The sequence below is a fragment of the Heterocephalus glaber genome, unplaced genomic scaffold, assembly GCF_053883595.1.
Source record: "Heterocephalus glaber isolate CG9 unplaced genomic scaffold, H.glaber_assembly_v1.0 deba00001227, whole genome shotgun sequence".
Lineage (NCBI taxonomy): Eukaryota > Metazoa > Chordata > Mammalia > Rodentia > Bathyergidae > Heterocephalus > Heterocephalus glaber.
In genome coordinates, this window is record NW_028258220.1 from 169077 (window position 1) to 175862 (window position 6786).

Genomic DNA, 6786 nt, shown 5'->3' on the forward strand with positions numbered 1-6786 from the left:
AAGATCAGTGGAATAGATTAGAAGATGCAGAAACAACTCCAGGCATGCTCAGCCACCTCATCTTTGACAAAGGAGCCAACCACCATTACTGGAGGACAGATAGCCTAATTAATAAATGGTATTGGAAAAACTGGATTTCAACCTGCCAGAGATTAAAACTGGACCCATGCCTATCACCATGCACTAAACCAAGATTGAAGTGGATTAAAGATGTAAATATTAAGACAGAAACAGTAAACTTGCTGGAAGATAAGTTAGGTGGAACTCTTGAAGACATTGGCATAGGAAAAGACTTCATGAACAAAACAGCAGCACGGGAACTAGCAGAAAGAATCAACAACTGGGATCTCATCTTATCAAAAAGCTTCTGCACTGTAAAAGAAACCACCAGCAGAGCTGACAACCTACAATATGGGAAAACTTTTTAGCAGCTGTACTTCAGACAAAGGACTACTATCTAGAATATATAAAGAATTGAAAAAAATAACCCCCCCCCAAATTCAAAGACCCAATTCAAAAATGGTCATCTGAAATGAACAGACATGCCTCAAAGAAGTAAAAGCAGCAAACAAATATATTCAATAATGTTCAACATCACTTGACATTCGAGAGATGCAAATGAAAACAACCCTGAGATTCCACCTCACCCCAGAAACAATGGCTGCTATCAAGAAATCAACAAATAACAAATGCTTGTGGGTTGTGGGGAGAAAGGAACGCTTCACCATTGTTGGTGGGAGTGCAGACTGGTGCAACCATTGTGGAAGTCAGTATGGAGTTACCTCAAAGAACTAGGACTAGAGGTCCCATATGACCCAGCTATTCCCCTGCTGGGTATTTTCCCAAAAGAATTAAAAGAATCATAGTACAGTGATATACATGTACCCATATTCATAGTGGCACAGTTTGTAATAGCTAAAGCTTGGAAGCAGCTCAAGTGCCCAATAACTGGAAACTGATAAAGAAAATGTGGATTTTTTTATAAAATGGAATTCTACTCAGCCATAAAGAATGAAAAACTGGAGTCATTTATAGCTAGATGGATGCATATCGAGGCCATACTCTTAAGTGAAATAAATAGGACACACATGTGTAAATACCGAATAGTTTAGTGTGAGAAACTGAGTGTAAATAAGGATTAAAAGGATTCCTAACTAATAATTGATACTTTGAAATAGGAAAAGGTCCAAAGGGGTAGTGGTGGTGGGAGGAGATGGGGAAAGGAAAGAAGGGAAAGGAAAAATTATGAGAAAAGAAAAACAAAATGAAACCAAGTCTATATAAATAGGGAAGGGTGGAGGGGTGAAGTGCACACAGGTAATGGGGAAAAATAGGAACCAAGATACATCATGTACAGCTACAAGCACGCAATGATAAATATAAATGTATTGCATACCTAAAATGTACCAATAAAAGAATTTAAGCAAAAAAAGAAAAATAAAATTAACAAATATGAATAAGAGCTGTCCTATGCAATACCATGAAAGTCCAAATGTTTACAGGTGATTATTACAAAAATCTCAGCAGATCAACAATAAGTAATCTGATAGAATTAGTACTTTTAATAAAATTACTAATAAAATACCCAGGAAATGTTTTCATGGCTTCACTGATCAATATTTCAAAGCATTTATATAAGAACTAGCATTGGTTCTTCCCAAACTATTCACAATGGAGCTATACACAATGGAATATTAAGAAAACAAAAGGACCAAAGTCTGTGATTTTCAACATTGATAACCTGGAATGCATTATGTTATTTAAAATAAGCCAGGCATAGATAATAAATATTGAATTTTATCATTCATTTGCTTGGTCTAATAATGCTGTCCTCTTAAAACTCAAAAATAGAATACTAGTTACCAAAGATTGGAAAGACTAGAGGAGAAAATGAAGGATATAAGTAGAGGTTGGTCAATTGGTATAAAGTTACAATTAGATAAGAGGAATAAATTCTGGTTTTATTAGACAACAATGTGGGTCTGGTTAACAATATAGGGTTTTTAACAAAAATAGCTAACTAGGTGGGCTATGAATAAACTCAGTACAAAGAAATGATAAATGTTTAAGGTAATAAATGTATTATCTTTCCTTAGTCATTCCTCAATAAATGTATGTCTCGAGTACCACATTCTTCCCCTTAAATATATACAATTATTATTTTTCAATTAGGTGGGCAAAAAATTTGAATAAAATTTCTTAAGAAAAGAAGCCACACAAATAGACATCAGGTACCCAAAATGCTATTCAACCTCACTAATCATGATGGTATTGTAAATTAAAACCTCACTTTATGTGTTACTATTATAAAGACAAAATATAATCAGTGCTTGTGAATATGTGGAGAAAGAAAACCCTTGAACACTGTTGATAAGAATATATATTCGTAGAGGCATTACTGAAAAAATGTAATGTTCATAAAAAATAAAAGTAGAAATAACATATGATCCAACAATTCCAAAAGATATAAATACAAAAGATATAAAATCAGTGTGTCAAGATGTGTGACTATTATCAATACTATGGCAGCTTTAGTCCACAATATCCAACATATGAGAATTAGTTACATTTCTCTACTGGAACTGAATCAGTAGAAAATATATGCATAATTGTAAAAGGTGATTTATTATGTAGGCTTACAAGATCAGAGGCAGAAGAGTCCACAGAGCCTTCTGTGCTATCAGAGGGTGAAGAACCCACAATGGCTATCTGTATGCTGGAGAAACAGAAGATTCAGTCGCTGCAGCCCAAAAAGATGAAAGCTGCAGAACAAGAGGAATCAAGGGTGCAGAACCAGTCAAAGATTAACATTCTAGAAGTCGACTGTGGAATTATGTCATGGGTGGAGATGGGCAGAGTTCCTGCAATCCTAGGCCTGCCTCTCCCAATGACACAGAAGGTTGTGGAAGAATCAGATAGAGATCAAAAGCATAGAAGCAAAGTTTGTACTTTTATTCAGCAAGCATGTGAGAGTACAGCTGGCTACTCTCAGAGAGACAGACTGGGTGCTCAAAACCGAGCCACCATTGAAGGGTGCACAAGGTGTTAATTTATAGTAGTCAGGGGCCTATCCTGTCTCTGGGCTGAGGGTGCCCCTACCTGACTGGTCCATTGGCTCATTACCAGGGAGGATGGGGAATGGTTCTGGGGGTTTTCACACTTTGGGGTCTGGTTTCCTTTTTTTTTTTTTCTTTGCTTTTAACTTTTGCAAACAAAGCTTTGCAGGGTACAGCATAAAAAGAAAGTGCAACCACAGGCTGGCAGCTCTTCACAGGTGATTAAGCCTGTTCAACCATCTGTCTAAACTCCTTTAGGTGTGGGGCAGAGGTCCCTCATCTTTCTCTACCTATGGGTCTCTAGGCCTACAATTGCTAGTGTGAATCAGGATTGGAAGGCTGAAGAAAGTGGAAACCAGTATACACAAGCAGTGACAGAGATCCTTCCTTCTTTCCATTTTTATTTTGTCCAGGATACAAGTCTATTGATTGGTACCAATCAGATCCAGTGTGGGTCTTATCCCTCAGATTCCTAGTCTCAAGAGGACTGTAGTATTGATTATCCCCAAAGCAGGCTGTAAAGAGCCCCACAATTGGCTTATTTTGAGAAGTGAGTCTGGCCGAAGCCTACATGCTGCAGTGAGAGTAACTCCCACCCAAATTCCATCCCCACAACTGAAACCTCCTGACTAGAAGGACAATGTTCTAATTACAATCATATATTTTGTCTATTCTGTTCCTAATTCAAGAATGCTTTGTCTTGTCCTTTAAGAGCCCTATTTACATTAATTTCCATAGAAACCATTCCTAACACACATTTAACCCAATTGATTGCAAATAGAAGTGCCTGGGACTGCTCAGTGCCTTTGTTGGTTGCAGCAGCATTGGTCATCCTGGCACCCCACTTTGTCTCCTAGTTCTGTCTCTTAGTGTATTTTTTTCCTTAGGCCTGTGCCATAGATTGGGCAGATGGGAACTAGAGACTTACTGCAGGAGTCTCTAGCACTAGTCTACATATCAACCATCCACAGGTACATCCAGAAATTTACTGATCTTCTAGGTGATTCTTATTCAGGTAAAATAGATATATCATGATTAGCAATTACAATTTACCCCCTCTCAACTTGACAACCCTACTAATCTCATAAACCACACTTAATCTCCAAATCAAATAGCTAGTTCATAATTACACCTAACAAGATACAACTATCCTGCTTACAAAAGAAAATGAACTAATTCCTTCCCTAAAATAGAAGACAGACATTGTCTTTCAGTGATGCTTATGCTCTATTGTTACAAAGAAAACACACAAATATATCTATTTAATATATGTATATATGCATAAGTATATCAACAAAGTAGGACAGAAATATTCATGAAAACTATAATCCTCATATCTGTAATTGGTGATGTTATTAAGGCTGGTATTTATAACTATCCTACTTACTATTCCCATTCTGTGTTCCCCTGGCTCTCAGCAAGCATTTAATTGGGCCTTGGTTCTTTACCTGGTAGGGTAACCATATCTTCATTCAGGAAAGTTCTGGGCCACTTCTCGCACTGCTGTAGTTTCCCATTGACCTTAATAATAGAACATAATAATGCTAGGAGATGCCCTAATGGAACTTTTGCATCCTAAATATAGTCATTATTCTCTCCATTATTGAATAGTATCCTAATTTCCTATTCCCCTTTGTAGTCTGAGTCAATCACCCTCACCAAAACTAAGTCTCTTTTTAGCTGTAGACTCAGAGCCATAAGGAGGCAAAAATGACCAGGGGAAGGCTTAGCTTGCAGTTAATGGTAGTGCCTCCTGGTAGTGCCTCCTTCTCTCTGTGAGAGAGAAGTAAGACATCTAGGTCAGCAGAGCACAAGGCCATAGAAGCAGGAAGATAGTGGATCACTGGTGAATGGTACCATTCCACATTCCACCCCTTCATTCTCATTCTGGGTAAGGAAGAAGCAAAGCCATATATTAGGGACTGATTCAGAATATATTACAGCCTTCTTGAGGACCTTATTCTAGATGTACATGATATTGCCACTTAGCTGGCACTGTAAGTGCATCTTTAAAAGGCCATTCAAACTTTCCATTAACTCAGCTGTATTCAGATGGTGGAAAATATGGTAAGACTAGTGAGCCTATTGCGATAAAGTATGGCTATACAGTGCCTTCTTTGATCGTAAACAATGCTTTATTGAATATCATGAGTGTAGATAAGGCAATTTGTAAGCCCATAGATAGTAGTTTTGGAAGAAGCATTATATGCAGGGAAGACAAATCCATACTCAGAATAACTCTCTATTCCTGTAAGGACAAAGTGCTGCCCTGTCTATTATGGAAGTAGTCCCACATAATCAACCTGCCACCCGCTTGCAGATTGGTCACTGTTGGAAGCAATTCTACATAATTTTGGGGAAAATCATTTGATTAGGCCTAGTTCTCCTGCCTACAGGCCAGCTATGGCATGTTGAGACATATCTCCATTTTGGCCACTGGTCACAGCTAAAACCTCAATCGTCCGGTGATGCTCCAGGGCAAGATTACACCAGCTGAAGACATCATGGGAGGAACAAAATCTTCATGTGCATAGTTCCTCATTGTTCTAGGATTTTCACTGCCACTGCTTCTTCTGCAGCCCTCTGAGTCACCATTTACATTTGTTACTCTCCCGATGTACCGAACTCTTTGCCCAGAGTGACCTTTTACATTTGTTACTTTCTGATGTACTGAACCCTATGCCCTGAGTAATCTGTTACATTTGCTTCTGCTGATGTACTGAAAACAGGTGTAGCTAGTTCAGGGGCTTTTGCCTTTGATGCCCAGAGCAGCACTGATCAAGCCTAAAGCACAGCTTTTTCTCTAAGTCTCATTTGTTCTATCTTTTAATTTAATTTGCCTTGTGTTATTATGGCTTGTAGGAGATTAGGACTTACTGCAGAGGTTCTAGTAATGTCCCCTTTCCCTATTGCTCACAGGTCACCCCAGGGAATGGAGCTATACTGGGGACTCAAGTTTGTTCTTGACTGCTGACAAAATGAGCATTCAGCACTGGCTGGTGCCAGATCAGTTTTGGTGAGTGAAATTCCGTGTTGCTGAGTCCATCCATAACCTCTTTCCCTGCCACCATTACCACTTTGTCATGAATTCATTGGGCAATGATAGTTGGCTAAGGAAAAATGTCAGCTGGTAACCACAGAATGGGTCATTGTCTCCTTTTGATTGTTAAAGTCTTCTTGTTCTAAGGTCACATTTTGGTGAGCATTTACATAAGACACAAATACCTTCATCACCATTCCCTGTGTCACATCTTCTGCAATTTTTTTGTCGCCAAATTTCCAGGCATGTTCCTTCCAATTTCCTGTCCATCAAGTCAAACCATTGGCTCCCATCCATATAGAATCACATGCTGGGCCATTTTTACCTCCAAGCAAAATGTATATCCATGTGCACAAAATTTTGCCCACTGTGATTTTCCTTCACCACTGTCCTTAAGGGGTGTCCAGAAAAGAAGGCTTGTTTCTTTTGTATTCCTGGAGCTGAATGCTTTGTGGTAGTACCTGAAAATAACAGACAAAAGCATCAGTAAAAAGGCCCAAGTCTTCTCTTCCTTTGTCAATAGATAACAGAGTACACACCATGAGGTAATAGGTACATTCTAGAGGACAGAGGCAGTAGAACAAGGGTCAGAATCATGGTCTTTTGGACTACTTCTTTACATGACTTACTCTTATCTTCTGGTCCTGCCAGGGATAATTCACATATATGTCAAATCCATTTGATAACTAT